The sequence below is a fragment of the Cebus imitator genome, unplaced genomic scaffold, assembly GCF_001604975.1.
Source record: "Cebus imitator isolate Cc_AM_T3 unplaced genomic scaffold, Cebus_imitator-1.0 Scaffold21, whole genome shotgun sequence".
Classification (NCBI taxonomy): Eukaryota; Metazoa; Chordata; class Mammalia; order Primates; family Cebidae; genus Cebus; species Cebus imitator.
In genome coordinates this window covers 4883020-4893198 of record NW_016107336.1, presented here as the reverse complement: position 1 = coordinate 4893198, position 10179 = coordinate 4883020, and the positions used below count along the sequence as shown (strand labels likewise).

At 44.9% G+C, this 10179-nt stretch overlaps 1 long non-coding RNA gene across 1 annotated transcript in view; it reads right to left on the bottom strand.

Moving 5' to 3' along the window:
• The window catches only part of LOC108299381, a 20297-nt gene that overhangs the window by 6744 nt on the left and 3374 nt on the right, over positions 1-10179 (bottom strand). The window contains exon 2 of the long non-coding RNA XR_005198949.1: positions 10041-10156. This is a non-coding gene — a long non-coding RNA (uncharacterized LOC108299381). The remainder of the gene's footprint in view (positions 1-10040; positions 10157-10179) is intronic.

Sequence of the window (10179 nt, the reverse complement as noted above, 5' to 3'; positions counted from 1 at the left end):
CACACCTGGCTAATTTTTCGTATTTTTAGTAGAGACAGGGTTTTACCATGTTGGCCAGGCTGGTCTCGAACACCTGATCTCAGGTGATCTGCCCACCTCCACCTCCCAAAGTGCTGGGATTGCAAGTGTTAGCCATGTCACCCAGCCAGTCTGTCAACTCTTCTGATTCCTCTGTTTCTCTTCTCTTTATCAGGAATTCCTTCTCCACCCCCAACAAGTTTTGACTTTAACGGAACCTGTATTCACTTAGAAGACAAGACAGTGATAGCTAACCTCTGCTTGGTTGGCTATCACTGGGGCATGGAACAAGAAGGATATATGCAAAGGGGTCTGCGGTGGTCATTTTGCATTATATGTACAGAGAAAGACAACAAAACTCGTATGTAGTGAGAGAATAAGAAGAAATTAAACACAGAGAGAATTGGAGGAAGGACCACAGAGCTGAAAAGGAAGAAGGCAGTAATTTAAATCCCCAACTTTCTGGCTACAGCCCTTCATGAGATGTGGTAACTTCTCAAGGATGGGTTCTTCCAATGTACTTCTCTTTTTGCTTCAGCTAGTTTGAGGTTTGTCCGTGTCTTGCAACCCAGTGATACCTGATTAGGGCATTCTTTTTCTCTGCTTGGCAAACTGCCCTCAACCTTTAGGATCCAGTTCGAATGACCTTTCCCATTTGAAATCTCCCTCAAGATGGGAGTTGTCACTTCCCACCAAACTGGTTCACACAACTGGCTGAGTATGTCCCACTCCAGATTGCAACTGGCTGTCCTCCCTTGCCGGGGAACCCCTTGAAGGCAGAGAAAGTGCCATTCCTGAATTCCCAGCAACTCTTACAGTACCTCAGATGCTACCACTCAGTACACATTTGATAAACCAATGGATTCACTGGCAGTTGGGTAGAGGAGCTTTTCCACTTTCTACCTGTGATGTCTGCAGATAAAAGCTGAAGTTCACTTGGTCCCCTGCACTCCTTAGGAGCAGCTAACTGAGATCTTACCATTTCCAATCCGAAGTCTTCATATATGGATAAATCCCTCAGGAAAGTCCTGTGTTTCATTTTGGCCTTCTTCTTTCTTCTCACTTTGTTTTAGTTTTGGCTAGTTAATGATTCCAAGGTTATACAACAGCCAGGGACAATCCCTCTTCTGTCACATTGTGGGCTGGAGCCTAGTTGAGCTATTTCTAAATGCCAGTCCAGGCATGAGCTACTTCAGAATCCGGCCAGCCCAGACATCCTAAACCTCTGCCTGAGGGAAGACTCTGGAATCTGTGCTTTAGCTGGTCCCAAAGGATGGTCAGCCAGGTGTGGGACCCTGGGGAGGTTACCGTGCTTACGAGGCTGCCTTATGGGTCTGTGCATCGCTAGAGACCATGGACTGTATGCTGATCAGCTGCTTGTCTTGCTCAGAAGAGGACAAGGGAAGAGGGCTCTGACAACCTAGAGCACAGACCACTATCTCCATCCAGAGATGTGTCCTGAACCTTCTCTTCCTCACCATTGTCCCTGCTGTTCCACTGCTTCCGACCCTTTTCACTTCTAGCTTGGATGGTCCATTCCCAAATCATTTTCAGTGTCTAATTTCTCTGGGGTCAAACCTCTTGTATCCAATACTTGATTAGATTCCTAAAGCACAGCCTTTCATTGTTTACCTGCCCACATGCGTAGTCCCAGCTGGTCTCTGCTCTTCCACAGCTATTCATATTGAAATTCTATCCTTTCAGCTGGACGACTGGGCATGGTGGCTCAGGCCTATAATCCCAGCACTTTGGGAGGCCCAGGCAGGTAGATCATGAAGTCAGGAGTTAAAGACAAGCCTGGCCAACATGGTGAAACCCTGTCTGTACTAAAAATTCAAAAACTAGCTGGGCGTGGTGGCAGGAGAATCACTTGAACCTGGGAGACGGAGGTTGCAGTGAGCCGAGATGGCGCCACTGCACTCCAGCCTGGGAGACAGAGCAAGACTCTGTCTCAAAAAAAAAAAAAAAAAAAAGGCAGAGGAAGGCTGAATCCATTCATCCTGCCTGCTTAAGCTGCGACAACAATCTTCTCCTGCCTTCGGACTGGAGAAGGCAATGCTACTGGTTCTCAGACCTTCAGACTTGGACTATAATTAAACCACCAGTTTTCCAGAGTCTCTAGCTTGCAGATGGCAGACCATGGCATTTTCCAGCCTCCATATGTGTGTGAACCAATTCCTTATAATAAATCTCTCTATATCCTATTTTGTTTCTCTGGAGAATTAGGAGATTATCTCATTCCATAAATGAGATAATAGTAATTAAACTGTAAAGGAGTTGTATTATTGGTGACATTTTGTGGATGAGGAGTCTTAAGGTATAGAGAATATGTGTAATTTACCCAGGGTCACACAGAGAGCAGGTATGTAAAGTCAAAAGTGGTTGCTCCAGACCAGGCATGGTGGCTCAGGCCTGTAATCTCACCACTTAGGGAGGACTGCTTGAAGCTAGGACTTAGAGACCGTCCTGGGCAACAAAGCAAGAGTTCATTTCTAAAATAAATAAAGCTAAGGAAACTTTTTCTAAAAGTGCTTGCTCCAGAGGGCAAGGACAGGAGGGAGAAAAGGATGAACAATAGCTGATAATTTTACAAATTTTTCTACACTATTTGATAACTTGAACTGTGTGAGGATGTCATGGCATATGTTACTCACAAGTCTAGAAGCAGACAAGAGTCCCTGAAGAGTGAAGAGAGAGGGCAGCAGGGTGTCCAAAGTGGCCAGAAAACAGCATCAAAGACAGGCTTTTCTAGCCCAAGACTTTCCCTGGGGCCATTTGTCCTTTCCTTCCGTTTCATTAAGGTGCTGCAACCTTCTGCATCTGGGGGCAGAACATTTTGTTTGTGACTCATAGGTGACAAGATAGTTCAAGAGAATCCCCGTTTCCTGCCCCCATGCTTTCTACATCATCCTTTCTGTGTCACTGATGGTGCTCACTCCACACACTCTCACAGCTGTGTGAACCAGTTTGGTGGGAAGTGTCAATTCCTATCCTGAGAGAGACATCATGTTGGAGAGGACATTCAGGCTGGATCCAAAAGATTCACGGGGTAGTTTGCCGAGCAGGGAAAGAGAACGCCTTAATCAGGAATCACTGGGTTGTAAGAAACAGAGAAAAACTCAAACTAGCTGAAGAGAAAAGAAAGCAGGAAAAGAAGGCAGGGAAGGAAGGCAGTCACTTGAATTCCCAACTTTCCAGACCCAGACTACAGCCCCACAGCCGCCAACACTTAGAAAGTGTGCTGAAGGTGTGCAAGAGCAGCCCAGCCTTTGTCTCCTCCACACTGGACCCACACACTCCCGCTTCCTCCTTTGGCCACTTCCCCTCGTTGATTAGACATGCTTCCCATCTAGGAGGGAAACAGCAGGTAGGATCACAGGAGCAGGAGGCTGAAGGATCTCATGCTCGGAGGTTGTGTGGAGATGCAGTCCGTATCTATTTTTCTGCCCAATGAAAGAAAATATCCTTTCTGAATGAATGGCAGCAGCAGAGAAAGTGTGATGGCCTGAGGAAGTTAACTACCAACTCCCACCACACACAAGACCTGAAAATACCAAATTCTCTCCTTTCCTCAGTGTGCCACCACCTGTGACTGACTCTCTCCCTCCTCTGTATGCTGACCACTGTCTCTCCCCTGTATGCTCATCCCATGTGCTCAGTTAACCCAGCCTTTTCTTTAGTCTGTCAGCACTTTTTAATTTTTTTTTTTTTTTTTTTTTTTTTNAAAAAAAAAAAAAAAAAAGTTACAGAGGCTGGAAAACAAACCACAGTGGGTCTGACGTCAAAGTCTGCTTTTCCTACTTTGCCACTCTGAGCCCAATTTCCTTTACCCCTTACTTCTTTTTTTGAGATAGAATCTCACTCTGTCGCCCAGGCTTGAATGTGGTGGAGCAGTCTTGGCTCACTGCAACTTCCACCTCCCAGGTTCAAGTGATTCTTCTGCCTCAGTCTCCCAAGCATCTGGGACTCAGGTGTGCGCCACCTTGCTCAGCTCATTTTTGTATTTTTAGTAGAGGCGGGGTTTTGCCAAGTTGGTCAGATCTTGAACTCCTGACCTCAGGTGATGATCCACCTGCCTCAGCCACCCAAAGTGCTGAGGTTATAGGCATGAGCCACCGTGCCTGGCCTACCCCTTACTTCTGTCAAAAGGATTATCACCTTTTCTATCTCCCACAAATTTTGTAACTCTTTTGTGGAGAATACATATTGCATTGAACTGTAAAGCATAATACTAACCTAGTATTGTTTATATTGCTTATATTTTTTTGTGCCAGAAAAATATAAATGAGTCAAGGCAAATCCATTATCACCCTTAGAAAAACCACTCACATGCATGTTACGATTACGTAGGTTGGCAGCTTTATTTCGGAAAGCACATCTAAAGCAGTCACAGTGTAGAAGTGAGAGCCGTGGTTTTTGAAGAACTGCATTTAGATCCCAAGGCCGTCACTTCCCAGGTATGTGACCTTGGGCAAGTTGCTTATACTGTCTCTTTACTTTTTACCAGTCAATTATAATAAAGGATGACAATAATAGTGTGTACCTCTTAGGATTATTGTGAGGATTAAGTAATAGAACAATTCTTGGTAAGTAGTCAGTGTTTAATAAAAGTTATCTACTGTTAACTGTTGTGAAATATAAATTTTCTTGTGATAGATGGTTTGCAGTCCCTCCCTGGGGGAGAATTCTTTGTCTCTGTCCCATTGATGCTTGGCAAGACCACGTGATTTGCTTTGTCCAGTAAAAACTGAGAAGGGATGTGTACCATTTCTGAGCAAAACTTGAGGAGCTATTGTGTGGTCTGCCACCTTCTCCTTTCCTTCTGTTACAAAACCAGTGTTGTCTCAGCAGGGGCTGTTTTGTCAGCCTGGGACTCAGAAAGAAAATGATAGAAGCAGAACCAGAAGCAAGCAGGCTGTTATGGACAAGCCATGCATGTAGGGCATATAGCTTTCGTAAGTCGCTGAAATTCAAGGGTTGTTGGTCACCATGTCATAACTTAGCCTAGGCTGACTCATGCACTTGTTAAACTAGATTTATAGGAAGCCTCTTATTTAAAAGTGTTTGCCTGTTCTATGATTATCCTTTGATTCTCTGCAGACTTAAGACATTAGCAATTTTTAGATCAGCCTGGCAGCCTGATTTGCTACTTCTGACTGAAATAGTTTTGGAACTTAGTCTTACATCTGAAATGAGATGATTCCAGAGTCATTGGGATGTTTGTTATCGATCAGTTGTCTGCCAGTTCCTCAGAACCCATGGTGTTTCCAGTTTCTAGAGGAAAGCTGTGCTAACAAGCTCTTACTGACAAAGGAACACAGACCAGGGCCGTCTTAGTGACTAGTATGTGTGGCTGTATTCGTTGGCATCTGGTGATCTGTGGGCGTTGTAGGGATGGCTGATGGCTGGGCCAGAGTGCTCTGTCAAGGAAGCCTTACCCATCTTTCCATAGCTCAGCCCCGGTCCAGGGTCTCTAGCCAGGCTGGGCCAGCTCTTTGATGGGCCTTTACCTATATGCAGTGGGCCCACACTCAGCTTCTCCTCGCTGACTCCAAAATGGGACACTGTCCAGCATCCCAAACTTCCCTGTTGTCATGATAGAAAAGTCCTCAAATCCTCTTAGCTTTTTCTTTTTTCTTCTTTTTCTGATCACTTTAGTTAAATAAGCAGGGAAAAGAAAAAAATCACAAACATAGGTGAATTGGAAAGTTCCAGATTCTCCTGAAGAGGTCCGACCAGTTAAAATTCCTGGTCTACAGTCTGTAACTCCTTCTTCGATGAATAACTACTTAATTTTTTTTTTTTCCTTAACATGGTTTGCTAGTCAATATTAATTCCCTAAATTTCACGAATAGTCATTTTCAGTACTATTAAATAGGCTTTTTTTAGTTACAATTAGTAACGAATCAATCAATCTTCTTTTAATAAAGAAGAAAAGGAATTTAGCTCACACAAGTGAACAGGCCAAGGAATCCGAATCTCATAGTGTCATTCATAAATCTTTCTCCATATTCTCTGTTCTGCTTTCCTCTGTGTTCACTTTAATTTTTTTTTTTTTTTTAGTGGAGTTTTACTCTTGTTGCCCAGGCTGGACTGCAATGGCGTGATCTCAGCTCACTGCAACCTCCACCTCCCAGGTTCAAGTGATTCTCCTGCCTCAGCCTCCCAAGTAGCTGGGATTACAGGCATGCACCACCACGCCCAGCTAATTTTGTATATTTAGTAGAGACGAGGTTTCTCCACGTTGGGCAGGCTGGTCGTGAACTCCTGACCTCAGGTGATCTGACAGCCTCGGCCTCCCAAAGTGCTGGGATTACAGGTGTGAGCCACCGCGCCTGACAATACTTTTTAGTTGGCAAATTTTTATTTGACAAAGTGTGAGGTTTGGAATTCCCCAAATCTCCTCCATAGCCTTCTGGTGCCTTCTTTTAGGTGTTCACCCCCTTCCTAGTAAATTAGCCTGAAGAGCCAATTGCATCAGGACAAGAGGTTCCATCTGTGGCCCCAATTGGGTAATTAGTACTTCTTTTATATATATATTATTTATTTTAAGATGGAGTTTCCCTCTTGTTGCCCAGGCTGGAGTGCAATGGTGCAATCTCAGCTCACTGCAACCTCTGCCTCCCGGGTTCAAGCCATTCTCCTGCCTCAGCCTCCCAAGTAGCTGGGACTACAGGCATGCGCCACCATGCCCAACTAATTTTTGAATTTTTAGTTGAGATGGGGTTTCACCATGTTGGTCAGGCTGATCTTGATCACCTTCATGTGATCTGCCTGCCTTGGCCTCCCAAAGTGCTGGGATTACAGGTGTGAGCCACTGCACCGGCCAGTAATTTGTACTTCTAAGGGGCTCCAGGGAGATCTAATTGGACACTGATATGTTGAGGGAGGCTTATTCTCGTGGAGATTATTTTAAGGACTGCTTTTCATTTCATGTTGAGGCATGCCTTGGGCACTTAAGAAATATGATAGGGTCACATCTACTGAATAATATTGGGTAATTTATGCTCAATGAAGGGAGTTCTGGATCAGCAAATAACAAATGTAGTGATGATGATGGTGACGGTGATACCATCAGATGCTTATTTAACCCTTACCAAGTACCAGATTCTAATCTAAGTGTGGTTGGCACAGCAAGGCAGGCCACCACTCCCAGCCTCCAAATCTATCTTCTGCTCTACTGAAGCCCCTCAGGTACTTGAGGCTGGCTCTCATGTCCTTCTGAAGACTTCCATTCCCCCAGAACATGCTGTTCTGGCTACTGTTGTAGTAAATCCCATCCCCCAAAATGTAGTGGCTTAAAACAACAGTCTAGTGGTGTGTGCCTGTAGTCCCAGATACTCAGGAGGCTGAGGTGGGTGAATCAGTTGAACCTGGGAGGTCGAGGTTTCAGTGAGCTGACATTGCATCGCTGCACTCCAGCCTGGGAAACAGAGTGAAACTCTGTCTCAAAAATAAATTAATTAAAATAAAAATTTTAAATACAACAATCATATCATCTCTCCTTGTTTCTGTGGGTCAAGAATGTGAAAAGGGCTCTATGGGAAGTTCTAACTGTGGTTCTTTCATGAGATCTCGGTCAGATGGTGGCTGGAGCTGGGACAGTGTGGGGCTGGAGAGATGGAGCTGGCCAGGCCTCTTTCTCTTTCTCTCTCTATCATCATCATCATCATCATCATCTCTATCTCTATCTCTGTCTCTCAGTTGTCTCAAGATTTCTCTGCATGGTCTTTCTGCAGGGGTAGGCTTGGGCTTCCTTCCAGCCTGGTGGCTGGGTTTCAAGAGTGAGTATTTCAAGAGTATCTATGGAAGCTATATAATATCCTATGGCCTAATCCCAGAAGTCCTATAGTACCACTTCTGGCCTGGTCACAAGGCATCCCAGATTCAAAGGGAGGACCATAGACCCTTTATCTCAATAGTGGAAATATCAAAGTTATATTTTAAGAACAGCATGTGGGGCGGGAGTCCTTTTTGGAAAAAACAATCTGCCACATAACACATTCCTTAAACTGCCCTGGCCACCCTCCCCTGACAGCAAGTTATAATAAAGCAAGGCTGAGGAATTGGATAGGCTGTGTTTGAATCTTACCTCTCACACTTACATGTAGCCTGAAACAAGCTGTTTAACCCCCTTAATCTTCAACTGATTCATGAGTAACAAATGGGAATCTGAACTCCTGCCACACAGGTTGTAGTGGACAATTTTTGAAGATATGCCTGACACACAACAGCCTACTTTTTCTGAGAACTGCTGTTCCTTGTTCCCTGGCATGCCACTCCTTGCCACCCAGGCTTCCGGCAGCCATATTTGTGCTATAGGATTGTAACCTGCTGGATACAGCTCATTGGACCAGGAGGGACATTCCTGTAATTCCAGCACTTTGGGAGGCCGAGGCAGGTGGATCACTTGAGGTCAGGAGTTTGAGTACAGCCTGCCCAACATGGCGAAACCCTTTCTCTACTAAAAATACAAAAAATTTACTAGGCGTAGTGGTGCACTCCTGTAATCCCAGTTACTGGGGAGGCTGAGGCAGGAGAATCACTTGAACCCGGGAGGTGGAGTTTGCAATGAGCTGAGGTTGTGCCATTGCACTCTAGCCTGGGTGATATCACAAGACTCCATCAAAAAAAAAAAAAAAAAGATTAAAAAAAAGGAGTTAGATTTGGAGTGGGAAGCATGAGGAGGCAGCACTTCTGTCAATAGGTGGAATGCCCTGGGGATGCAAATCTGATTCTTCATGGAGGCCTTTCCTAAGCAAAGAACTTGGTAAGTCCCCGGCTGAGTTCAGCTTCTCTTCAAATTTGAGCACTCTGTCACCAGAATTCAAGCAGAGAACGGGTGGCCACTTTGGGGGCTATTGGAAAAAGGTTCACAGGACTCCCAAAGTCACCTCCAAACTCTAAAAAAATGTAAGTCCTAATGATGTAGGGCTAAACTGTTTTGAAAAAGAAAAGAGTTGTTTAGTAAACTCTTTTTTTTTTCTTTTTTGAGGCAGAGTCTTACTCTGTCACCCAGGCTGGAGTGCAGTGGCATAATCTTGGCTCACTGCAACCTCTGTCTCCCAGGTTCAAATAATTCTTATGCCTCAACTTATGCCTCAGCTTCCCAAGTAGCTGGGAATACAGGCATGTGCCACCACACCCAGATAATTTTTTATATTTTTAGTAGAGACAGAGAGATTCACTGTGTTGGCCAGGCTGGTCTCAAACACCTGGACTCAAGTGATCCACCTGCCTTGGTCTCTCAAAGTGCTGAGATTACAGGTATGCGCCACCATGCCTGGCCTAGTAAATTCTTCATAGAAGAGGTGAGGACTAATCTGCAACTGTAAAGTTGGAGAGGGTTGGGAAAGCAGAAAGAAGAGTCACTCTGCAAAGAACCAGTAGGAACTATATATATATATATTTTTGAGACAAGAATCTCGTTCTGTCACCAGGTGCCAGGCTGGAGTGCAATGGCGTGATCTCAGCTCACTGCAACCTCCACCTCCCAGTTCAAGCAATTCTCCTGCCTTAGCCTCCCTAGTAGCTGGGACTGCAGGCATGCACCACCACACCCAGTTAATTTTTGTATTTTTAGTAGAGACAGGGTTTCTCCATGTTGGCCACGATGGTCTTGATCTCTTGACCTCATAATCCGCCTGCCTCAGCCTCCCAAAGTGCTGGGATTACAGGCATGAGCCACCGTGCCTGGCCAGGAACTATTTTTTTTTAACCTGTAATGCCAAAAGAATCATGCCCCTTTCACCTTAAGACCTATTCTTCTTCTCATCCATTCATGGTGTTATGGGCCATCATCCTCCCAGTCCCTTTCTCAGTCACTTGCAATCCTTTGCCTCCCTCAATTCTCACATCCCATTGGTTGCTAAACTGTTCCACTTTTCTCACTGCAATAAGTCCTGCATCTGCTCCTTCTGCTTCATTTGCGCTATCATTGGCTTTGTTCACGCTATCATCACCTCTCATCTGGATGAGTACAATAGCCTTCAGGACAGATACAGTGTTGCCAAATTAATTACCCTGAATCAATGCTCTGAATATGTCAATCCCTGGCTCCAAATCCAAACGCTTCATTCAGTTCCCATTGCCTTCACAATAAACATGAAATTTCTTAGGCACTCCAGGCTTTCATGATCTGGCAGAGAATGAGAGAGGAGA